Consider the following 27,500-nt stretch of genomic DNA (forward strand, 5'->3'; position numbering starts at 1 on the left):
CTTCAAGGATGTCGTAAATCCTATTTTTGAACAGTAAAATGGCGGTTAATAACGTTGTTTATAGTTTCGACGCCCTTCATGCACAGGGCCGAAACATTTCACAGTAAACTATTCCTTCTCTCAAAATTCTTTTGTGAGGTGATTCGTACAGTGCCCCACTGCCTTTTCAGGCAAGTACAGTTTTCTACTTCTTTTTACAGTAAGATTACAAGGTGGGGGGGGGGCCGCCCAAGAATGATAGCTAACTGACACTTGAATTATAAGTTATCAGCAATTGACTCTAGCAGTTGAAAATGGTCATAGTTGAGACTCTTCGAGAATACACTGATGTCGTGTGTTCAGCATAATGTATAACAATGCCTCATATATTATCTCGTCACTCCATGGCATTTATAATAGCTAAGATCTTTCGTGCTTGTTGGCATTGCACAATATACATGTATATCAAAAACGCCAATTGTAACATACTTCTTACGGGAAACATCCCGCTCTCACAGGAATGTATAGATGTACCTAGTCTTGCAGAAAGTGAGGGCCAGGTCGAATGTTGCCCACCTTGCCGCATCCCGTGTTGAAATGTAAAGTATGAGTGGAACAGTTCATATACATACACGTCCGCGTGTCTGTGTGCATTGCACTTAATATACACCAGTTTCATTGATTAAGGGAATTCTTGATTGTCCAATCTTCTCTTAAGACGACCACAGTGCTCCCATACTTACAGAGCTCCAAACCTACAGACATAGCTCATTTAACAATCACAGATTTTCGGGGTGACTCTTCCGATGATTTTCATGATGTTCATGCATATAACATGTTGTCATCTTATAGCAATCGCTGCCTGGAATATATTTGTATATTGCAATTGTAAATGGAATACTTCTAACTTTATTTTACCTGGCTTCATAGTGCTGATACATATTGTTCAGGCGTTTTAATTCCCAAATAAAACACGCAAGACTCTCTAGGAATCATACATCATCATTTTTTCCATTAAGTGTATTATCAAATTTCTTCGAAACGCAATTGTGTCGGGACGAGAACGAGCATTGGTAGTGTCAACTACGATGCTTATGGAAGCTCTGAAAAACTGAAAAAACGTGTTTGTATCATTTATAATACAAAGTCATACCCCGGAAATGATTGAGAGGGTTTGGAAAAAGAAATATTATACACAGTGACTGTATATTTGTAATTGTTACATAAAATGACCTCTGAGAAAACGAGTTTTAGTCACCAAAAGGTGACTACAAAATAATCGATTTTACCCTCTTTGGTTGTTTGATAATCTGATCTTCTGTGGGGAACAACAACTTTGGCAGTTGATGAATGAGTAATAGAGATGCGTGTACGGCTTGTATAGAATCTCTTTGTCATCCCAGACGTCATACTGATGCGTTGAACGGAAGAAACGTGCAGCAAGACTCGTTACCTGTTCTGGAGAATAAACTCCCCACGGGTAAGATGAGAGATAGGGAATCAGAGAGCGGTGAATACGACGACCAAAGAGAATTTGCGTCGGCGTATATCAGAACAATCAACGTGTCCACTGACTAGGCAACCTATTTGTTGCGTTGTGGAATGTTGGAGCCAATTATTAATCCCAGATCGTGATTATCTTGTCAACTTCTACCTATCACTCGAGATGGAACTTTTATTTGTAAGGTCCGCAAAGGCCGGTCGAGTTGTTGATAGTCCCCGTAACTGTCAATTGTTGTTAAAGCACTGAATGGAGCCTTTTCTTAATGAAGAATTGCTAAGGTAATGGAACTCGTGACAACTGTCACATACACAATGTACTAGAATTTCATCAATCTTTTCATGCTGTGGGAACAACTCAATGCGATGTTGATCAAGCCATCTAAATGACTCGGATACACTGTTACGTCGAAAATCTTGTGGAAAGCAAACTCAATTTTATTCACACAAAACGAATTAGTAGTGTATGCTACAAAGTGCCAATAGACGCAAAACACTGAAGGTATACAGAACACCGGATGAGTTAAAGGTATACAGTCACCTGTAATCTAAATATGCCCATCTAAGGTCAAAAGGGCGTTCTTTGGTATTAGAAATGTACATGTGAGGGCGCTGTTTTTAAAAAGCGGCCACCCGCTTAAAATCTGTGATTGATAGATTTTCTCTTTCCATGGTAACTGTGGCAAAATTGGAACAGGTGACAGTATACCTTTAACGAAAACAAAACACGACGTTCATTTAGTTTGCAGTCTGTTCAGTTATTGCACTGGAATCACATCACGCAGTTACCGATAAAGTAACACTCAAGGAAGTAACGAAGATACGGATAATTTTTTTTACGCGGCAATTGGCAGAGATATGAATTAAACGATTCTTGCACATATAATGAAAAGGTTATAAAAAAAAACCCGACTGAGTTTGAAATTCTCGCGATTTCCCGCTCTTATACAACATAAGTGCTAACTAATTTTAAATGTTAAATGTTGTTTCTGGCTTTGCCTACTTTAGATTTGAACAGCCGGACGATTTCACAGCAATTTTAATTTACAAGAATTCTATCTGAGGGGAATGAAATCAAACGCCAGCAGCGTATGCTTAATGGTACGTTGCGAATATCAGGCTTGAATTAACGAGGTTGATTTGTACCGAATACCTTGTAGGCATAGGAGGGCGCCAAACGGTGCCATAAGGTTCACAGTAGTTTGCAGTCACCGATTCACAATTTTTGCAATAATTTTTGCAATAATTTGGAACCACCATCTGGTCCATATAGGTAGGAAGACTTTTTATGTAAGTACTTTATTATAAGGCAAGTGTCCATCAAAGTAATTAAATATTAACAATGTTGCCGCATCACGTTTGCTTCTTACTTGAAAGGCGAGCAAATGTGTCAAAACATTTCATGTGGGTTCTAAATGAGGTATGATGACAATCTTTCAATGGAGGCACGTGTTAGTAAATGCGAACGAAAATTGTCACAGCGAGGCTACTTTTTCACACGTCACACTTTTGGCCTCCATTGGTTACATCACGTTTTTGTGAGTCATTCAAACGACTTTTATGAAGACATTAGGAGACACTATCTGTACGTTTATAGGAGTTAGATTCAACCATAATTCTGCATCCGTATAATTGTGGATAGGGCGGCAAATTTGTTTTTTCTCTCCACCACACGAGAAGGTGCAGACACTCTTTGTTGTATATCGCGCACTTATTCTTGCATTGCGCAAAGTTGTCAGTGAAAATAAACTAAAATAAATGACACAGTTATACACAAAGATATCGACAGGGTGTACCATATACTATGGTGTACCTACAGTTTAACGAGGAGAGATACTGAATTGGACCATGTTACATCATTCATTATTTTCATCTGGAGATAAAGTTTGCTACTGTCCGCTGTAAACGTCGATCTTCTTTCAGTAAATAAACGTGAAACCTATGCTGTGCACGTCGGGCGTATATGAGTATAAAATTGCATTTCTTATACGGTTCACACCAGATTGCCATGAAAAGTTAGTATTTTCGCTACCCCCTCATCTATCTCTGTCTGCTGTATATTGTGCATCAAAACTACCAAACAAGACTGTCGGGAAAATTTAGTCGTTATGGTCAGTAGCTGAGTGTTTCAAATTTGGTTCTGCAGATATGATTAATTGTTAAAAATGAGGATTTCTAAAATTTGAAACATACAGCCAAGTTGAGTCTCAGCTAAAAGCAGAAATTATCGATACATCCCGTCTATCGTCGTAGCTTGGAAAGTCACACACTTTTTTCTAACGAACAGTAAGCACATGCGCTGTTTTCCATCGACTATTGATCATGAACTCTGTAATTTACCGACCTATCGCGTCATTGAATATTTCAGCCATTTCCATTTTTCAGCCCACTTATGAAGCTAAATAACTACAGCCACTAGATTCAAGTTAATTGTGGCGTTTTACTATAGGTTTTTTCACAGGATGCATTAAATTGAAGAGAATCACAGCAGAGCTAAAAAAGAAACCTCTAGAATAGGGTAATTGAGCCATTAATAACAAGCCATCTTTAGCTTTATATACTGATTGCCTCAGTTGGTATTCGATGTAGTTTATATTACATTAATTTCAGACGAAATTTCAATTACGTGTATTTCCCTTCTTTATGTGTATTTCCCTTCTTTCTCATTTAATTTTATCATAGAGCTATGTATTATCAGCTTGTTACAATCAGTCATTCGTGTTAGGCAAAAATTGAATTGTCCGATATTTGAAGTACACGAAGATTAATGTAATCTTTGCAAACATTAGTAAGTTTCCTACAACAACAGAATTATGTGAAAAACGCAAATGTTGACAAAACGCCGATTTCGACAAGTTTTACGAATGAATGCGACACGCAAAGCTTTTAAAAAGTTAAGTAACGCATATCAAGCTATCCAGAAAAAGATAACAATGGAAGTCCAGGAGCATGGAATGATCCTATCTATAAATTCAATATGACATATTTGTAATTTCATTATGGATGCACTTAATCAGAAATATTTACTCTCTCAGGAGGCTCTTGGGGAATGGCAAAGCAAATGTTTGCATCTACGAAAACTACTTCAACAGTAAAACGTCAAAAAACTTTTTTACAGAGGTGTGTTTACATTTTGTTGTCAAGTGTGTTTTATGTAGTAAATATGTTCGCGCGGGGTGCAGTTCAGAAATCTACATAGTTCCATAGAAGACTGAGACTTTGTACAGGGTACTCTAACAAATATGTAAATGAATAGATGGAGATAACTAAATATTTCACGATGAAACACCAATATTGAATTTGGGAATTCATCAAACAGGGAATCCTAATACCACCATTCGTGCGTGTCCAGCATTTGCACGAAACAATAAGAATGGAACTTTCTGGACGATTAATTGCTAATTTGTACTGTATTCCTACATCGACCGGCTTACTATTTATTTTCTTGTCAGCTGCGATGCGCTTCATTGGTAATTAGCCAAGCTGAACGTTCTCGCTCGCCTCGCGCACATCTTTCACACGTAAAACATCAACCTACAAGATCTCAACACGCATGCACTCGTCGCAAGACTTGGGTCAACCTTAATCCGGTTGCACTCGCTCTGACGGTTGCCTGGTACTGGGTATGCGTCTAGGAATTGTGGATACTCATGAACACTCACTGATAACAATGCAATCCTGCAAACCACACTTCAGTTGTTATAAGTTTCTCCTGCGCCGTCAATGAGGACAATACGTAAAACACTAATTGCTGTTGGCATCCGGGGAACGTTTTGTACGCTCTCAGACTCGGGGTCTGTCGTTCTTTTCAAGTTTGAAATTGGCGGTAGTCACCTCTGTAAAATTGCCAGTTAGCACAACTGTCCCCTAAGAAACGAATTAGTTCTGAAAATTGTGGCTGAGTAATTAAATACGGTGAAACAGCCGCATTTCTGGACTCGGAATGATTTATAAAGCAATCTTCTGAAGGAGATTTCTAAATTATTGTACTTTTGCCTTGCTTCACATTTTCAAAATAATAAGACTATGATCAAGTAAGCAGGGCTGAGCAGGCACGGTAGACTGATATTAAAAATGTCTCCAGAGGCGCTATGAGTTTTATATTAAAAATAGACTGACCAATAGGATCGACCTACTTAATCATTTTAAAATTGCCAAATGGTCTTTTAAAATGGTTAGTTCTATGTCTATAGCTGTTTCATTCTATAACTTTAAGCAAAGACTTTATTTTCATTTTGCTGATGTGCAGACTAAACAAACGCACTTAGAAGATGCTGGCATATTCCGAGAGAATCCACTTTGGCATCATCACAGCGTTCAGCTGACATTAGGCAGTGAGCAATGCCCTGACATAGGGTCGCAAAGTATGGTCCGATGAATAAACAACTCGTTTTAAATTTGAAACGGCTCAAAGAAAATGTAGCTAAAATAGATATTTCGAGCCACATTTCCTCAAAGAAATTTCAGGGAATCAGTCGAAAAGATTGACAACATAATATTTCCCTAGTTGCAGTCCCTGTGTGACAGTTTGTCTCTTTCAAAAAAAGTAGATTACTAAAAGGTTCTTCTAAGGCATTTCGATCATATTTTACGATGTTTCCTAGCAAGTAAGTTACCTGTCAGCTTGCTTTGCCTTCTTGACAACTATCACCATCTGAATTTATAGCGAAGTTCCGGTCACCAGCATCTGAAGCACAAGTAACTTCACTGTTCAAACAACAAATAACCTACAACCTTAAGAGACCGATGACTCTACCTAGAATTGTTTGGAATGATTACAAATCGCTGCAGCCCTCTTTTTAGCTAACTTGAGTGCATTGTTAGTTTCATTGATGATCATGGTGTTTGAAAACATTCCTACGGCTTTTAATGAAGATATCATCAAGATTGCACACAAACACCAATGAGTCTATTCCTGAGATTTACGGATTCGTAAACGACCTTCAATCGTTAATATCATAATTGCTGCCTGTTCAATATTGTTTACTTCCATAGTTGCTTCTGTTGGAAATTTAAAATACATTTATTCAGGTGAGCTTACCATGACGAAAAAGAAATATATACTACAAGGCATTACTTTATGCTTAGCGTTAAGCTTAGTAATGAATCCCACTTTTGAAAGAGGGTCAATACTTTTATGTATGTGGAAACATTTGCCTAGTCCGTATCGTTTTACTTGCATGCAAAAATGCTTTTTACGAAGCCGATATCTCTTTAAAGAATGGGTTCCTTATCGCAGCCGTTCAAGTAGCCACCATTTGGATGCATACTCTCTAAACGAACCTTCAAAGATGCACAGATCTGAACGGTGACTCGTGACGGTGGCAAACGGTTACTCTGACAGAAATGTACAATATGTCAGGTAAGGGCAAAAACCACAAAACGCAAAACTTCTTTAAAATGCAAAATCATAATAATAACGTTACTGTAAAGTTTAATGATCAAAACTTTTACACAGACAATTGTCAAACACAGCACAAAACCGCAACTTTACCAAAACCACGTGGAAACGATATTTGTGTGCTCTCTCTAAAACATGGTGTCAGTTGTTCTGAACATGGGCGCGCACATATGCACAAATTATGCGCTAGGATGTGGCCCCAGTATTGTCATGAAATCTTGTACAAAACAGACGATGAATTCCGAAAAGATTTGTAAAGTGAAATTATCTGTGTGCCATCTTTAAACATGATTTTATGCAGAAACGATTTCTTGAATCAGGATGCTTTCTTGTAAAAAGGTAACCTTAACATAGGACATGGGTCATAGGTCAGAAACATAGGACATAAGTCAGAAAGTTATACAAATCACCAGTTAATCCACTCAGTAGGGATCAGGTCAAGGGTCAGAGCAAAGGTCAGAGGTTATCACATTTTGTTACACTCTGGCAGAAATACATACTGTAGAAAAATGATGAAAGATGATACAAATGCATTGCTTGTGTTAACCTTATGAAATAGCTGTAGCGATGCTTACGCTGAACTGCATCTATTTAGTATTCGTTTGGAGATCCTTTGGAGACCCTTGAATGTCTATATAGGTTGAGAAAAAGTGTAGGAACATTTTCGTTATTAATGCGCATGTCCTGCCGAGCCTTAATGCATTGTTTGTGCCTGTTCCTATCAGTACAATTCGACGTATTTGACTCAATACGTTACAGGAAGTTATAAAATGATGGTTACTTTAGTATTACGTTGACTGTCAATATCCTATGACTTTGACCTTAGCTGAATCAAATTTGCCATAGATAAAAACATTGTTTATTAATTTACCGGTTGTGATGACATTTCCCTTTGCTTGCACTCTTTGTTTGAAACAGTAATAATGCGCACTAGACTAGTCAGTTGAGAGGCCGATTTTGAAAAAAAATCTTATATTCATAACGAAAAAATGTAAAGAAAGTTTGAAGAATCTTCGCCCTTGTTGTCATAAAACCTTATCTCAAGAGTTCAGGCAAAAGAGTTGAATGCGATTATATGCGGACAGGGTATTGCTATTTATTCTCGTTTTATAAAGCAATCGGGCATTGGCCTTGTTGTGAAGATCCATTAGTATTCTGCAGAACCATTCGACAATTTTCTGTAATTTGACACACATCAGAGAGATTATTATACTGATTATTTTACATTGTTTGACGATATTTAATCCTATGGTTGACAATTATATCTGAAATGTATTGTTTTTCCATTATTAACATTAATATGTTTGATATATGATACAAATAGAACTTGTAAGAATTTATATGTTCCCGTTTTATTCAAAAGTGCTCAAATTGTGGTCTAGCTGGCGTGCAATTTATATCAAAACTCTGTCAATATCTGACGGATTAAAGGATGTGTTGTTAGCATCGTAGACGGAGAAAATAATCATTCGCAAGAGCCTGCTTCAACTAGCGTGTGCGCCAACTCGTGCCCAGAGCTTGGCATTTCATCGATCAATTTGTTGCCAGGCAGTTCTTTGGCCCGGCTGGCTGTGTATCACATCAGCTTTCTTGAGTTAATTGTGTTATCTTCGCAACAATTTAGAAGGAAAGTGGTATTGTCATGGCAACCATCAATCGGCAGATAGATATACACAAAGGCATAATCTGCCTATGTCCTGGTGCCAAAATAAAAACACGTTCTAGCAGCAATATTACACATTTAATTGCAATGTATCCTAGTCTTGGCTTTTGTATTTACGATCTACACCTTAGGAATACAAGAAAAAGAACGGAACGACTTCATATGATTCCTGAAGCGCTCTTGAACATTTATGCGGCTTTCCTCCAAGGCATTTCTGAATTTTATTATTGTTTCGCCCTCAGCTAAGAACCTCACTGCAATTTCCGTTTTGATGTTCCAATCGAGAGGTAAAACTTGCAATGGTCGCGCGGGGAGCAACCGAAGTATTTACAAACCCGTATGCTCCCTGACTCCTTTCGTTAATGAGTCCGTTGTTCTCTTTAAATCTGCCTGATTCTATATTTTGATTTAAAGCCATTGGTCTTGCTCTACCGGCGAAGGAGTTGCCCGAACGTTCAAAGTCTTAATTGACATCCTGAGAGCCAGTTAAATAAATGGAGATGTTATCCTACATATTTGGTGTCACCATGACGCACGTATACGGTAACAACATGGCGCGCAGACAATTGCTCATATCTAAATAACATTGATTACCGCGGTTTAAAACGAAGGTGTGAAAAAAACTGTTATCATAGATCAGCAAAATTCCCGAATAATTCTCAAAATTTTGAAGTCATCTATGAATCGTCATTTGGACAACATAACTACTGTATGAATGTGCTCGGTTTTGGAGATACAGTTTCAGAATAGAAATAAGGGTATATTTTGATGTCTTTAAAGGTATACTGTCACCTGTTCGAATTTTGCCACAATTACCATGGAAAAAGAAAATCTAACCAATAACAGATTTTAAGCGGGTGGCCGCTTTTTTAAAACAGCGCCCTCACGTGGACATTTTGAATACCAAGGAACGCCCCTTTGACTATATATGGGCACGCATATTTAGATTACAGGTGACTGTATACCTTTAAGACGGTAATAAGTTATTTAGTAGTATACTTTCTCTGCGTTCAGTTCTGATTGGATGGTTTTTTTCTTCAACAAGTTACCTACTAAGCTTATGTTGTGTAGAGTATGTAGGAACTGAACGCTAAATTTAGAAGTCAAACAACTGCAATATTTCCTCTTGTACTAGGACTCTGAGGAAATACATTTATAATTTTAAGTCTTGTTGATGTTATTTATTGCTGTCCTTTGACCACATTTTAAGATGCTTAATGTATATTTTCGATTGAGTGGAGCCGCAATAAATCAAATATTTAATCAACATTAACACTTACCTAAGAAGTGGGCTGAACATCAGGCTATGGGATGATAATTAAAGTTATTTATTTCTCAGTCGCGACAACGTGACTATAAATTCAATGACAAAAGCAGTGATGAAAACGTCACTTCAATGGAATGCGTTAAATAGCTAGGGCCATAAATGAGACAGTATACTCTATCCTTGCTTGACTCCATCTCCTCGCCTTTCTAACAAGAAAAACTTCCACCGTAGAACTCTTTCGCCCCGCTTTTGCGTTCTTGCGGCTTTCAAACCCACCGTAGCTGTGATTATTTTATCAGTATCATCACCTAAGATTACCAATAATTATCGGTATCACCACATAGCAATATGTCAATATGTATCTATGGGTATCATACATATACAAATGTTCCATACATGGTACACATATGAACATTGTTTATATACAGATAGTAATGTTTTTGGTACAGACAGATTCACAAAATACGTCAGAATGATAGATATGTCAATCTGCACGTGAATCGTTGGATTGTCGGGTTATTCAACGATCGATCAGCAATGTGACAGGTTGAATAACATACGTAAACAATAAACAACATTTCTCACAGAAAAGTATGGCAGAAGAGCTCTTAAATTTTGTGTAAAACTTCTTCTTCAATGTGGCAATACTTTGCCCATGTTTCTATGTTTTAAAATCAAGTTTTATTTGAAATGTTCAGGCATTCTCATGTCTTACAATGTAGCGATTTGACAAGAAATAACTTATCAATTCACTTTAAAAGGTTTGGCCTACTTCCAAAATTCACCTTTCCTGATTTAACGTACACTAAAATGTAAGACGTACTCAACGAACATAAGTTTTTACAACGCGGCTTGTATGTTATTGCAGACATTAACGAATCAGTAATTCAATTTTACCCAAAACTTTGAGTCATTCCTTTGCGTCACCGATTCATAATCTCTTCCCCAATTATACATTCCTCCACACTATCTGTGGTCTTCATTCCTTCTATTTAGATTGAATCAGGTTGGTATGACGCTGCGAATATAATATTTGGACAGCGTTTGTTGATTTTGGTTTTCCGCTGACGCTCAAACAAATCCCATGAAAAAGCCCGCTTTCATACGTACACGAAAAATAAAACATCATGGTATGGGGGTACATATAACGTCACACAATATATTTGCAAACTCCATGGTAATATTTGATTTAGATTACATTTGATATATTGCTCACCGTTTGGTTTTCCGTCATAAAACAAACTGATGTCTCGTTTAAATACCATCATAAACATGTTTCTTTTGATGACAGAATAAGCCCAATGCACAATTCAGGAGTTTGCTGACGTAAAGTGATGTACACCATAATCTCGGGAAGTAGCCTTATGATGGAATGTGTCCTAGTGGCTCGCTAAGCTATTATTCACGGTTGCTTAATCATTGGAATAAGTCGCCTGGACAACGATTTACTGCTATATTTATGAGGATATGATAACATTAATAGAGGCACGCCATGGATGAAAAGAAACAAAAAAGTATTTCCTGTCATGTGTTTTATCTCTCTGTTATAAAAGCAAATGAAATAACCTAAACAGAAAAATATCAGTAAATTGGTCTATAAGTAGATGTCAAGGCAGTTGCTGACGAGTGCCTCACTGCTCTATAAGAACTGTGCTCATTATTCTTTTGATTTGGCATGTGCTACATACAAATTTATATTATTTCCACATCTGCAATAGGACTGCAGTAGAACTGATGTAGAACTGCAATAGAACTCCATATTTTCTTTAGGGGAGCCACAGAAAAATGATGAGCAACTCTAAATGACTGCGAGTAGTGCAGTAAGATCGATGATGCTGACTTTTTGTGGCCGTACTTTTCCAATAAAATGTTAAAAGCATCTGCATAATTACTTTATATGTAACAGAATCCATCAGTCCTGTAGAAGGGCCTGGGCTGATTGCATATTGATTTACTATTCTCATTTGCTTTTCTTTCCATAGATAGATGATAAATAATTTAATTTCGTTCTATACTGATAGCAATTTAACGACCACCACGACTGTATCGAGAGGCATGGCCCACCTTTTGCAGATTCCCATGATCTTCTGTTCGTCTGGGGGAGATTATAAATATAACGAACTTAGAGCAGCGATATCAGATACCTTGCCGCTACGACGAGCCAGTCAATTACCGAATGCGTCATTCGTTACGCTATCGCCTGGAGTGTACTTATCATGGTTGATCTATGTGATGGAACTTAGTTGTTTGCAAACAGGTCCTAACGGAGCAAGATTTAAGTGTTTACAGCGTTTTGAGCAGACGGAATGTCCGCTACCTTTGCTTACAATACAGCGCTGTGCATCTGAAAATCGATGCACTTCTCATGCTGAAAGAAAAGTCTATAGATAGATTTACCAAGTTTTAATTGAGTTATATATATATATATATATATATATATACATATATATAAACTAAACATACAGACAGACTACAAGCTGTATATATCTGTACATGTGTGTATGTGTATAATATGTATGCACGTAAAACAGCTTATGATACTGAAAAGTTTGCGTCAATTCTAACAGAAAAACAATGAGATTCGAAATGTATGTATGTATGTATGTATGTATGTATGTATGTATGTATGTATGTATGTATGTATGTATGTATGTATGTATGTATGTACGTACGTTATGTATGTATGTATGTATGTATGTATGTATGTATGTATGTATGTATGTATGTATGTATGTATGTATGTATGTATGTATGTATGTATGTATGTATGTATGTATGTATGTATGTATGTATGTATGTATGTATGTATGTATGTATGTATGTATGTATCTATGTATCAAGTATCTATGTATAATATTATATAATATATATATATATATATATATATATATATATATATATATATATATATATATATATATAAAGTATGTATGTATTCGCGTATGTATGTATCGCGTATGTATGTATGTATGTATGTATGTATGTATGTATGTATGTATGTATGTATGTATGTATGTATGTATGTATGTATGTATGTATGTATGTATGTATGTATGTATGTATGTATGTATGTATGTATGTATGTATCTATGTATGTATGTATGTATCTTTGTATGCATGCAGGTATGCATTCATGTATGCGTGCATTGATAAATGAAGGGATCGATGGCCCTACTTATGTATCTGTATAAAAGCAAATAAGTTTTGAACATCTTCCTCTGAGTCGATGTATTGACATAGTATGGACATAATGCACGTTGGATTGCGTTATATCGTTATTGGTATCTGTATTGTATCATCAGTCCGGCATCAATCATATTTTGCAATGCATGGTAATTAACTCTATATCAACTTTACAGGGTTACCAGTAAATGTTGCGCACACATTACCGGTATCATCCATTCCTGTGCCATAAAGAGAGCGCTAAAAAGGAGACATGCACAAGGTACAACGGTCTGTATCAGATAACGTTTGTAAGCACATCGCAATTTAAGTGTTATAACTAATATGGGTGCATTCTGTTATCAGAGAAAATGTTCAATTGTTGATCTCAGACAGAAAGATAAAACAGCGTTTCTCGCATTGCAACTCGTACACTTTTATAAGATAAAAGAAGTGATCTCGGAACATTCGCCATTAACAAACATCGGAAATACCACAATAGTAACAAACTTGCTTCCGATTGGAAGTTGATCAAAAAGATTAAGCTCTCTTAGAATTACCAGAACAGATCGCTTTCCTTATCTGTTGTTAATCTGTACGAGTAAAGAGCAATACGACCACAAATGTAAGTTTTTTCTTGTTTTTCTTTGTTTTGCTATCGATTTAGACCTCCCTCTGGGCTCTTTAAAATCGTGCCTAGGGCAGTCAATCAGTTAAAGGTGATTTAAAGGTGATTGTGTCAAATGTTTAGCCTAGCTCACATAAGTGATATGCTGCAGCAGAAGATTACTTATGCAACACAGTGGAAACGCAGGAAACGAGTACGGACATTGTAATTGTTTTTAATGGTTCGATGAGTCACAGACTGTAGCAATGTAATCGAATTTCCACTGAATTGCGTTTCTCCGAAGCATCCGAAGAAGTGAAATAGAATTTAGTTTATTGTGTATTACTTCTTCCTTTTAGTCTATTTTATTTGAATACATTAAGAAATATTGAGGAATATATTTCTTTTTTCAAACTTATACAAAATGGACTAACATGGCTGTGCAACTAAAGCCATCTCCAGAGCACAACGAATCTACAGTAACATGGCTTAAACTTACTTAATTGCTTACTTACTTGCTTGCTTTCCTGCCTGTCTGCCTGCCATTTACTTACTTACTTACCTACTTACTTACTTACATACTTACTTACTTACTTACTTACTTACTTAGCTACTTATCTACTTACTTACTTACCTACGTACTAACTTACTTACTTATTTACTTACTTACTTGCTCTCATATTTACTTAATATTTTGATCTTCAGTACGATACCATCTACATAGTAAGTGTGCTCCTCTAAATTGAAAGACATTTAACCAGCAGGTGAGCCTTAAGGTATTTCTTTTTACTAATCAAACATATAAGGGTTAGGTTGTTCAGTCAAGTGACTTACTATGTTGACTCGAGATTCTTTAGATGCATACACAGTTGTCTCGAGGCCAAAATCAATAGCACGAATCGAGCGCCTCTTCTTCAAATCATTAGAGGTATCTTAGCTGGGTGCAGTGAGTGTTCAAAAATTCGTAACAATTAGTGAACGGCTATTTCTCTATACTAAAGCAGGTGCTGAAACACTGCGTATAATAGTCGGATAGATTTGTCATCATCGAGCGACACCTACTGGACATTTAGCGCGCATTTGCATATCATCATAAACGCTTTGTCACCTGCAGACGTATTTCAAGTCATCGAAATGTCTATTTGGTATTCAGAAAACGATCACTATATATGTCAACGACACATTTCAGTTCAAGTGGAAAATCTTCACATCACTTTTGTAACGTTTTCGGACAAGAGAGACCAAAATTGCCGCTCTGAAGATCATGACGAAATAGTTGGAGAGAAGTGTGTTATTGGCAGTGCTAATAAGTAAGATTCAGTTCCAGTTCGATTGCACGGTAAACTACCATTGTCGGGAGTAAGATTCTGTTCATATAAACGAATGACTTCTTCTGACGAACAGACAAGAGTCGCAAGAAGGATGTTCGAGCATTCTTCAAGATTGCCCTGCGTTAGTTATGCTCCCAAGTGACTGGTCAAAACCACAGTCACTATACAGGGCTTTGCTTCACGGACTTATTGTTAACGGCCTCTTGGTCTTCCTTAAGGCAAGATGGATAGTGTTAATGGAACACCGGACAATTCACCAAGATTCATGTTTCGTCAGATATTTAAGGTGTATGAACATTGCGAGGAATCTCATGGTTGTATTCCAACTTCCTTTGAGTCGAGGGATCGCCCACATTGAAGCACAACACATTGCTATGGTTTCCGATGACAGTATAATGAACTTCAGTGACATTTTAATGGATTCTAGAATTTTGACGATAAATTTACTTTCTTGTGTGCTGCCTTTGTCGACTCATCATTTAAAGTCTATTCAAAACAAAATTAATGATAATCTTCTTGTTTCTGTGAAAATCAAACCTTTATTTTTTAAAGTTCAATTCAGTTACTCTAAAGAATATGGCCCTTCTGAAGTTCAAGTATCGAAACACTAGATAATGTGTTACAGTTTTGACTGAGAGTGATTTAAAGTTGATAAGGCTTATTAGATAACTATGGTAAATTCAGCAGATTTCCGATAGGATTCGAATTCACAACGTACGGCACCTAGTCACCTAGCGAAGACATGAAATCCCCACCCTTAAAAAGTGTGGTCCAATAGCCGAGCTAAGTTGTTACAATTTTTTCCGACTCCGACCCTTCCACACGCTGTAGAGTTCATGAAGCACTCGCACTCACATACTCGCTTTCGAAGCATGATGACTCAGCGTCCTTGCAGAGATGTCACCGTAGAGTGAAAGGAAATACTAACATCCTTGCCCTGTTATCAATCACATTACACCACATGATGAAAAAAGATTCAATTATCCTACCTTTCTTCAAAGTTGGATTTTAAATCGCGCATGAAATTGAAAATTGAATTAACGTCGGTATAGTCCTTTGTATTCAGTCTATGAAAGGCATTATAGGCTTAAGGAAATAATACAAACATACACAACTCGATAAGGTACTTTTAATATAGAATGTCGTAATCTCATTAAATTCTCGCACATCTGCAATTAGTACCTAGCATAATCTATTTATCTCTGATGTTACACGACTTTACCATAAGGTTAGCACATTAAAATGGAATATAAAACTGATCTTTTGCTACCCTAAACGTCTTCAGGGGATTTCAACCTACCCGTTTAGGGCGAAATTTGATTTAAATCCCATTATGGTGAACATTATCTCGCATTCTATGATTTTTGAATACACTAATTTTTATGGTCACGTTCTCGTAAACACAGTGTATTCTTTGTCACCGCTGCGTTAAACTACCGCTCAAAAGTAACATGGCAACAAATACGTGGAAACACTTTAGGCGCAAGAGGTTGTTCTTTGATTTCCGGTATTTTTACGAGATAGGGGCAGTTATGTGCAATTGCCTAATATCCCAAATACAGAAAATCAAGGTTGCCAAGAGGCCTAATAACATAAAATGACCTCTTTGCTTCATTTAATGTTGTCTATTTACATAAAACTCAATACGGTTTTATCAAATGGCGTTACCTAGGAAACAGATGTTGAATTGCTAGAAAACATAGAAATCTATGAAGGCGTGATGTCGAGTCTTATCGTATGATATGCTGGCATCTAAGGTGTAACTTGTGGCAGTATCTCGACAAGTAAAGCAATGGAAAAGAGCGGATGTTTTTTATTTGAAGATAGACATTGACAGTGCTTGCCAATTATTCAAAACATAAAATGAAGACGATGAAAGGAAGGAGGAGAAAAAGAGAGATGCTGCTGCTAGTGATGATGTTGTGAAGAAAGAAGGGACGGAGGAGGAGAGGGGAGGAGGTTTCGGTGATGGTAGAATGGTTGTAGTAGTAAGTTTGTTGGCAATGATCTTGCGGAAGTCGATGTCATGAACGATATATTTCGTCAACCTTTTTATCTTATGTTGTTTCATTTTGAACTTTAAGTAGTAATAACCCCTTTTACGAAGGACATTACTGCTCATGATGTTAGATATACCGACAAGAGTGATTTGAAAGACGTCACTTTGTTAAAAAATGTAGAACTGGTTGATAGCAAATTATTTTACTATTGTTGAGACATTACAACGCTTAAATATAATGTTTCCAGCCCAGCAAAACATTGTCTAGCCTTCAGCGTCATTTTGCACGAATTGACAAGAATCGATGGCACATCGCATGCAGTATTCTAACAATTACTTACTTAGAAAAACTAATACGGATATTTGTCAAACAACAAAAACAGATGTATAAAATATCTTGCTAATATCTAGAGTTAGTTTGAAAAATATGGCGAAATGTATTCGATGATCAGTTGAAAATGATATAAGTGAGTGCATTTTAGACTTTTTAGATTAAGACTTCAGTACTTAGACTTTGCATACAATCGGTTTCAAGTACGTTTCAAGTACGACATTCGAGATTGCGTTAAAAAGAACAGCTAGGTTGGATTACAACTGTTTACGGACCAAAATAAATGCAAAGTTAAAGCGGGTCACTGATACGCATACGTCACTGCAGTACGATAAGACAAAATGCTTTGAACATCTAGTCTTGTGAGTGCATCACCACATGGCATGGCTTGGCGCAAATTTGTTTATATGATAAAGATGTGCAAGCGATATAGTTGAAAAATTTACTAATATAATTTAACATTTTAAGATAAAAAAGGCACCAATATTCTTGATAGGGATGAAATATGTAACAGCATCCGAGAACATCCGTCATGACTTCGCGTCGAGGTATACCGTCATAACGCAATGTATACTGGGTAGCCGATCTAGCCACTGCCGTACGAGTGGCCAGCAAGGCCATGAATATCAACTGAATACCTTCAAAGTATTTTTTATCAAAAACCCATCTACTATCAACAGTGAACTGCCTCCTTCAATTGTAATTACATTTTCAATCCTCTGCGCAGCTGCGCTAGCTTATAGGCTCATCCCTAATGTGATATTACTGTTATAACTGAAAGTAAAATGGACAGATCAAAGGACGAACATAATAGACCTTAAATAGGTTTCGTAGGATGCATGTAAGAGTAGATACATAGACACCGACGACTTGATGTCAGAATGTCACGGGGTTCAAGACGGTTGATGGAGAATTGCAAATGTAAATCACTCGCTATTGTTATACAGACAATGAATTTTGGGAATATTGGATTGTAACCCTCGTCTCAATGCCGGACGTCATGATGGAGTGTTTAGATCGTCTGTCGATGACGTTAGGAAGTATGCGCTACGAAGGTGAAATACTTAAGCTTTTGCTCAAACTTTCCTTAAAGACTCTTTGAACCGTTCTCTTTCAAAATCGAGAATAAAAATCAAATGTCACCTTGCAAATTTTGGTACTAGAGAAACAAATTAACAAAGATTTATCAATATTTGAAATTCAAAATGGCCACCATCCCTGTGTTTACTCTGTGGAGAAAAAATAAAGTTTTTCTTTCTCCAAGAGCTTCAAAATAAGCCCCCACAAGAGGTAGATCAGAAAAGAATTGTAAAAGTTTGACAGTCCAAATATCTGTCCCCGAGGCACATGCTACCATCAGAGGTATTCAAATGTTTGATGATGTATTGGCACGGGTTTTTTTCGCATGTCTCACGTATTTTACGAAGGACTATACTGAGCAACACTGTCGAAATACGTTACCTTAGTAAAAATATGAATATTCATAGTCCTTGCGGAATGGTATCAGCAAAAAGGTTTATTGATAGCTCACTCTCCGAAAGTAAAATGGCTACATCACATATGACAATAATTGAGATGGGGATGAACTGAGCGTTTTGATTCTGAAATCTCCCATCTATCAACTGAAGGTTGATCTGAAAGCAACATCATCCCCTTTGACTTCATCCAATCCTGTAGAGTCTTTTTTCAGATAAACACTAAATAGTAGCATTTTGTAGTATATTAAAAAGATTTGATCTTTATGACAGTACTGTTTAATTCTTTTAAGTTTTATGCTAGTATTGTCCAGTCGACCGACGATTTGCCATACAACTGAATAACTTTAAAGATCCATTAGCTGTAACTTTGGTCATTTTATTATTTTGTTTGTTTCTGTGTATCATCTGCAGTTTCTGGTTTGAATCCCAGAACCATGGAGAAATTTCTAGTATTTAGCTCATAAATATACCCTATATAAGTATAATCTGCATTGTTATATTGTTTAAATTTTGTATTCAGGTCCGGACTAGAATACATTTATCAACAATAACAATTGTCATTTCACATATACAGGCTGTGTTGGCAAGCAGGACACCGGGTATTGGTCATGATGACCGGATTATAGTAACATTCTGTAGTTGATACATTGAAATAGAGTAGTGAAATATTAAGCAACAGTTACAGCTAATGCCCCTTTAAAAAAATACACTGCAAATTAAAATAAGCAAAAAAATAAATGAATATATTACAACTCGGTCAACGGAAATTATTCATTAAATGCAGTAAAGCTGTTCGCCTCAAACTCTGTAAGCAGATCAGCTTAAGGTTCAAACATTCCTTGATAGTATATGAAATCGAAAAAAAACATATTTTTGATAATTACACATGACTAGGGGACATATAAGAGGATGGTACAAGTAAAACCCATTCTTCGAGTCGTGACTCAATTGTTTGCTATATTTAGAATGAAAAGTGAAAATCGTGAAAACTGTATAAAATCAAACCTTTTTTGTAAACTCAGTATCAGTTTCGATAAAATATTTCATAGCATTTCTATTCTTTTCTTTATTGTCAGTGTACAATCCATTCGGAAAGGTATTTGTATACCTATGATCGGAGTAATGTATGGGAATGATTGCTAACTTATCCCGATTCTTTAGAGGAAGAACAGTTTAATGCAATACTATCGTTTCGCCGAAAAATTGGTATTTAAAACAATCAAAAATAAAATCTATGAATTCAGATTTTCAGCGATTGGTTACAACATACGGGCGTCGAATGAAGACGAGATACTGCGAATGGCTTCGCCGGTTTTATACAAATTGTCAACAAACGCCGCAGAGCAGTTTGCGTGACAATACTGTGGAAGAAACGGGTATAATAAAAGAGAAAGTATTCACAGAATATGCCTTGCAGATGAGCCTTCCGGCGATTGAACACTTACAACAGCAAACAGCACAGGGGTATTCGTCTAAGGTGTTTTAGTTGGCAAAGTGAGGATCTTTTTTTCTTTTTTTTTCGGCCAACAGTAGCTGTTTACGGACAAAATCACGATTCGAGCGATAACAATTTCATCAGTTTTTACAAAATGAAGATTGTATCCACGACTGTAAATCCGTCTACTTCTATTCACGATACACGAATTTGATTCGCTGAAAGTATACCCTACGTCGGATTGGAAAATATCTCTGCGTAATGGTTTGTAGAATTGATAAAAACTACAGAATGATGTGTCTGACACCTTTAAAATAGCATAAGACAGCGTTTTGCCAATTACAATAAGACAATGTTAGTCTCGAAAGTGAACGTATAGACTTTTCTCCTTTAAAGATCAACACTGGCTTTTAACTTCTTGTCGTGTTTATCTATATATATGTAGCGTTGCTCACCCTACAGCATGTGGTCAAGTAACCTATATTGATACCGTAATAAGTGTCATTTGACGAAAATACAACAAAATAAGTCAATACAAATTAAATTGTCCACGAATGAACCTCGACCATATTTCAGCTGTTTTGGCTACATACGTACATGTACATAGTTGAATGAACGATGCAAAAATCGACAAGGCAGATGTCTAAACCTTTGAAGCAGTCAAACGATAGTAATTCGTAATCTGTTCCCGAGTTTCTGAAGTACTTGGTCTTACCTGAAACTTTTCTTACCGCCAACGTTAAGCAAGAGCCCGAGTCACGGATTCTGCTGTGAACGGTCGGAGGAAAAAACTTGGAGACTTCATTCCTTTGTGGACGACGCATCGAAGTGAGCAGGGCGCCTACCCTCGGCGTAGCGTGTGTACCACGGACGTTTACACATCAGTTTATGTCGTAATTATCTCAGAATGGAGTGTCTCCCTGGCGACCGCGCCTACGAAATCGCCAGGTACAACTCGCAACCTCGTTTGCAGCCGAATGTATCACGCAACTCGTAAATTTACAGCCGTGGATAGGAATCCATACACACATCTCATTAAATGACCACCTCGATCAAAAGAAACCCTGGAAATGACTGTCTTTTAGCCGTTCACATTCCCGACGGTGAATTGAAAAATATATTAATTTTAGTTATGTTTCTCGCTTGATCGATGTGATCTCGCTAGGTCTAAAGTTTCGTTTAAAGATGCATCCAGAAATAGATCCCGATATAAATTAGCACATTACTTCTCTGCAATAGATTTACGAGAACCATCGAAGACATGCCCCGTTGACGTCTTGTTGACTGTGCCGTTAAATACTTATCACACAGTGTTTACGCCCGAAGCGAATACCTTGCCTCGCTCAAATTCTGTCAAAGCAAATATTTTGACAAAAACACCGCTCCCTCATTTCCAAACAGATCACACAGATCGTCTCATTGTTCACACTGGGGAAGTATGTTTATTGGCTTTACAAACACTATCATGACGTGTGTCAGGGAGCTACAATACTATAGAGTCTAAGGTAATTACAAAGCGCGTGATTTAAAGCCAGCCAACGGCAAGCTAGGTAGGTTGCCGCGTCTTTGTGGTTTTATTATTTTTTTATGATTATTACAAAGGCATGATTCTCCGTGCCAATTGCCTCAGTTGGGTGATATACACCACTGCGTCAATTGACCGCATCACGATCGAACGAATAAATGTTAGAAAATGCCGCCATGAAGGAATCTTTGAGAGGACCGCAACATTAAGTTCTCTATATGTGACCCTATAAACGTTGGCCGCTTTACTTTTCTTTTGAATTTCTAAGATTTTGTTGTCGCCGCCGAGCCAATTTGTCAGTCTCATCAGACGCATCACCACTCTTGGGTATTATCGTTTCACACATTAATCCCGATTGGAGGGACAGAATCAGAAAATAAGTGAAGATATTAAGAAGCGGACAGGCCAAATTGCCCTCATCTAAATATCGATCATTAGGATTCAGAAGCTCAATTATGTTATTTGCAACGATCGTACGCTCTTTCGTTTCATAGGGTATATGCATCTCCGAATGTATCAATGTATCAGTGTGCTTCTCAAAGATTTAACAACAACAACAACAACAACAACAACAACAACAACAAGTTCATTTTCGATTGTAAGTAATTGCACATAGGTAAGACGGTCCCCACTTGTTTGTCTGTCACAAAGTCAAACAAGATAAATGATTTGAAAACTCAGCTCCCACACGATCACCAGAATATGATTTTTTGAAGAGAGAAAACAGGCTGAGGCAAAGGCTTCAATAACCTTCGCTTGTAGCAGCGTAAGGCACTGTCGTGCCAATACCTTCTTGTCTTGTGAATAGCAATGCAATGTAACCGATTTTCATTTTCCATGTTATAATGCTGAAACAATATGACTGGTTTAAACAATTGGCTCGCGAATTTTATAGATGTGTTGGTCACGTTACTTATCGTTTACGAGAAGCTGGATATTTCATCTACGATGTCAAGTGTTGATAGTGTCGTGATATGCTGTCAGACGTCGCGTGACTCTCGCAACTTCGAATATGCAGTGATGATTTTCACTTAGGTGAGCAATCGGAGAAATGTGCATTTTCTCCTTCTACACACCACATCCATCACCACAAATCATTGACCTATCGAAAGAATGCATTTGAGCACAAAACATGGTCTCACCGCGCAGTTTTGTATGAGGTAATAATCATTTGATCGCTACAGGAGGCATGGCATATGACATGCATATGCTGCCGCGTTTCCACCTTTTGACCTTTTTTCTACCGGTATCAATAAAATGATCTGGAATTTCCACATGATCCATGCTGGTAAAATGTTGGAGAGAGTTTATTTTGTCCTAAGGCGGAAGGATATAGGATAATATGCAGAAGGGTGTTTTAAAACTTCACTTCTAAACTAAACACAATGTATGTTAAGTATTATCGTAGCTAACACTATCATAACATCTCAATTTAGATACTCTGATGCAAAATTAAAGCTCGCAAAACCGTCGAGTATGTCCCAATTCGAGATAATATTAGGGTTCAATTTCTGTTGATCTCACATGTAAAGAAGACAAGCGTGGCAGCACTGTCTACGATACACGGCATTGCGGCTTTTCTATGTTTTGCGCATGAAAATGACAATACGAGTATAAAAACAAGTTATGGTACTAACATCAGTTCTAGCAAATTGAAGCTCAGAGGAGCCAATACGTATGTGAAGTTTCATATCAATTTATGCAAATGTTTTTGCACTGTCAGAGAAGAAAAGTCAGCATAATTTGGCATTAAGTGTGCACATCAACGAATGTAAGTTTTGTTTATAAAGAAAAAGAAAAAGAAGCTTGAAATAACGAGGCCTGTTTGAAGTGACATTGATGACAAGCGGAAACAAAAACGAAAGGTTAATTGAACTTCTTTTGTTTTTCGTCGCCCACTGGATAAAAGCTGTTTTAATGGGCGCGTCAAATCTCAGCGACAGAGATTTCCTTGCTTAATACCTTAAGCTATCATGGTAAGTCTGATCTTTGTCACTTAAGATTTCAGAGCCAGGTAACTCAAATCACTATCTGCTCCATATTATCGACTGGAAAACCCAGACGTGACAATTTAAGGTTGTCAAGGATTAGCGGACATGCTCTAACGCGTCACGTAATGCATTCAAAACTCTCTGAAATTGGAATCATGATGTGAATATACATTTGTGAAAATCACCTCTTTGTTCCGAAACCAAAAGTTTGTCTCGAAGCTTAAGATTAGCTTACTTTTCATAAAAATGACTGATGGACCGTTCCTTTGCCTACTAAAGTAAAAATATGGTAACTAGAATAAGAGAATATAATATATATGTAATAGAATAATATATATATATATATATACATATATGTAAAAGAATAATTGTAACAGAATGATATATTATATATCCTTACATTTCATGTTGATATATATATATTATATATATATATATATATATATATATATATATATGTATATCCTTACATTTCATGTTGTTACACGGTACTTCATCATCATACATCATGAAAGTTTAGCAAGGGCCAGTAAATCATCTTAGTCATAGGACTCTCACCCGTCAGTGTGGAACATACAACAAAGGTTTATGTCCAGTACAATATTGGGAACACATGGACCTATGCAAACGCATTGGGCGGTACAGGGAAGATGAATGAAATTTACGCACAAACACTCCATCAGACCTTTCTATATAAAGCTCATTGATCGTCTACATAAAGCTGCATTCTAAAAATAAGCCAAGAATGAGGACAAGAAAATCATTCTTCATCAATAAAAGTGTAAAAATAGCATATGTCGTTTACACCTGGCAAGGAAGTACGTCTTCACACTTCTGCTTTCACGATAAATATTGATTTGACGTCGAGAACAAATTTGAATAAAATCATCATAAATGGAATCCATCAGATGCTTCTAAATAATATTACTTTGATATTATTGTATAATATAAAAAGAGTGCCAATGTGACTGATTTTGTTGGATTTTCTCAGATAATAAAAATGGCATAAATTTTCTGGATAAAGTTTTGCGGATCGTTTTCGATAAACTGAAGCGGAAATACATTCATCAGCCGATTATGGATTATATATACGAGCGTTCTGAAGAATGAGGCAAATTGATGAGTCATATGAGTGTCAGAGACAAACAGATACAACGAGGAAGAGATAGGCAGAGAGTCTGACAAGTGAACAGTGATCGGTAAAGAGCGGTCTATGATATTTATGTAAGTGACACAGTTAAAGTTTTACATTTCTTTGGACGAAACATTCATCACGTCCTTTGAATGCATGTAATTCATCAAGTTATGAATGCTCATTGAAAGTTTATGACTAAATCACCTCAATGCTCTTGATAAAGCGTTGCAATTTGTGACGCGGGAGTTGAAGCGAATGACAAATGAACAGGGGCATTGGTTACCGTTCAAATGCATTCGCCTGAAGCCTATCTTATCCGAACAATGCAACTGTGCACCGCTTCATGCATCATTCTGAATCGGAGCTACTTCATAGAGCGGAAGACGATTTATCATATAGCGTATATAATGTTAATAAACATTGAAACAACATGAAATAAAACCTTACAGGTATACGAATGACAAGGAAAATCCAGGCGTAAAAAGACTTTTTTCAAGGATGCAGTGATGTTAATATGGTTCAATATTGCGAAGATAAATCACAATTGATAGACTTTGCCACAATATGAAATTTAAAAAGATTTATTTTCTGAAGGTTCTCCCTAACGCCCACCTCACTTCTTTTTGATCGGTCAAAATTAATTACATATTTCACATGAATAGTATGAAGTAATTCTGGCCTTTTCCTATGATCGAAAGTGTCATCACAAAGGGCAACGCTAGATGTAATCGTAATTTTGAAAACTTTAAACTGTGCTCGAATGGAATTTGCAGTTAATAACAAAATGTCCTTTGAAATTATCGGTGCATTTACTTTTTTACTACAATGTCAGGTCATGTAACTTACACTAAATACAGCCATGGTGATTATGCTATGGTATAATATTTATGCTCTCTCTCTCTCTCTCTCTCTCTCTCTCTCTCTCTCTCTCTCTCTATGTATTTCTCTGCCTCTACTATGTCTTTCTGTCTGTCTCTTTTAGATAGCAGGAAAAGGAAACTGCCGAGCAGAAATCAAATGAGGTTGCCGATAGCCAGTTAAATCAGCGGCCAGGTAGCTTTAGTGCGTTATGCAGTGTTATACAAAAATCATAAAAATGTGAAATACACAAGGAGTAAATTTTACGATGTCGGTTTCTTTGCGTGCCTTAATAGAACACCAAGACTTGCTTTGGATCAAGGATTTGGTAGGGCCATAATTCTAAATTTATATGATTTTTATGGCAATATTTAAGTGGGGTTACTTATTTAGTGTTGTGAGAATGATTTGGTGATAATTTTATTTCAGTCACATGAAGATTCTGCCTCGGGTCGTCTTGCCAAAGCCCTTCACTGTTCATTGGCAACAGTCTTATATGAAAGGGTGCTTGTTCTCCAGGGGCTCAAAACCATTTTTTGTCGATGAACTTTTCAAAATCGGTTGCATCTCTATGCAACATCTAACTGTGACTTTTCCGAATGCAATGTCGGCATAAAAAGATATATAGTCTACTTATTCGGTTTTTATGTCTTTGCGATGAAGATAGCTGCAGTTTCGCACCTGGAGGAAGTGCAGTAAAACATAAGTGAGGTTTCGGCCAGGCAAGTCCCATTCAGTTGTCAGATGTTTTAGAATAAGGCCAGAGTAATAAATTCACTGTTTCGCGTTCACTCAAATTTTTGAAAACCAACACAGTGAGGAAAGAGAATCACGCAACACACAAAACATTTTGTCCACGCAAGCGTCATACTCACTTAATTATCCTAATGGGGCAATTCAAGAAACAAGGCATGAAGATCCTTTTCACCTCCATAATTTACACTGCAATCATGTGATATTCTGTAAGCATATAGGCGTCTTAAATATATTTAAAAGATTGTGAGGAAAGATTTAGATAGGCGGTAAAGTCATTTTCGGATATACTGGACCAGGTGTGTTTTTGTCATTAAAACCTCCAAAAAGCTAGAAGGGCGGAAACGCAAAGCAAAAGAATTTCACTACTTCAGCCTAACGTCACCTTGAAATAGACAATCCTTTGCATCACCATCAACCCTTTCCTGCACAGCAATCACAGTCACGTTACGACAATCACCGAGGTAGAAGTTACTGGTGTTATTCCTCGCATGATGGCGGGAACTTCTGTCCATTGAACATGGCGATTCTACAACAAGTCCCTTAGGCGTATCATGCAATTAGGACGATACCATGTCATAATATTAAAATACTATAGTCATTGCGTCCGAAGTTGCGTACCTTTTTTATCATTTTGCCTTACTTTGCCTTAGTCACGACATAATCATAAAAAAGGAAACACTCAGGCTGTCTTCTTCACGGAAATCAGGCTGTGTGCATCACAGGTAGTTTGCCGAGTAAAAGAAGACAGCAAACAAAACCAACCCTCACATTCAACATTCAATTTGGCAATTTACAATTTTCTGTAAAATGTTTTCACCGACGTTTCAACGCGAATACAACAACACAAATAACAAATATAGTGGTTTTAAATATCACCTAGCTATGAAACTGGGCGGAATTTGAATGATATCTTTACCTCAGTGAGATCTCAATGATAAACATCAGAAGTCGCGCGCATAACCTAACATTATGATGTTTGCAAGCAAGCTTGTATCACATTTGCATTAGCATAGGATAGCACGAGATTTTCATTTTGCTCTCGAGGTCACTTGATTGAACTTTCTGACGATAGAAATGGGACT

At 36.9% G+C, this 27,500-nt stretch overlaps 1 protein-coding gene across 2 annotated transcripts in view; it reads right to left on the reverse strand.

Moving 5' to 3' along the window:
- Nucleotides 1-27,500, reverse strand: part of LOC139122753 (substance-P receptor-like) — an 81,287-nt gene that overhangs the window by 27,715 nt on the left and 26,072 nt on the right. Inside the window, exon 1 of one of the 2 annotated variants that reach the window (XM_070688443.1) lies at nucleotides 20,869-21,517. The exons of the other annotated variant lie outside the window; for it this stretch is intronic. The gene's annotated coding sequence lies outside the window, so the exon portion shown is untranslated. Of the gene's footprint in view, nucleotides 1-20,868; nucleotides 21,518-27,500 lie in introns of those variants that run through there. 2 annotated transcript variants of the gene reach the window in all.

The sequence above is a fragment of the Ptychodera flava genome, chromosome 22, assembly GCF_041260155.1.
Source record: "Ptychodera flava strain L36383 chromosome 22, AS_Pfla_20210202, whole genome shotgun sequence".
Classification (NCBI taxonomy): Eukaryota; Metazoa; Hemichordata; class Enteropneusta; family Ptychoderidae; genus Ptychodera; species Ptychodera flava.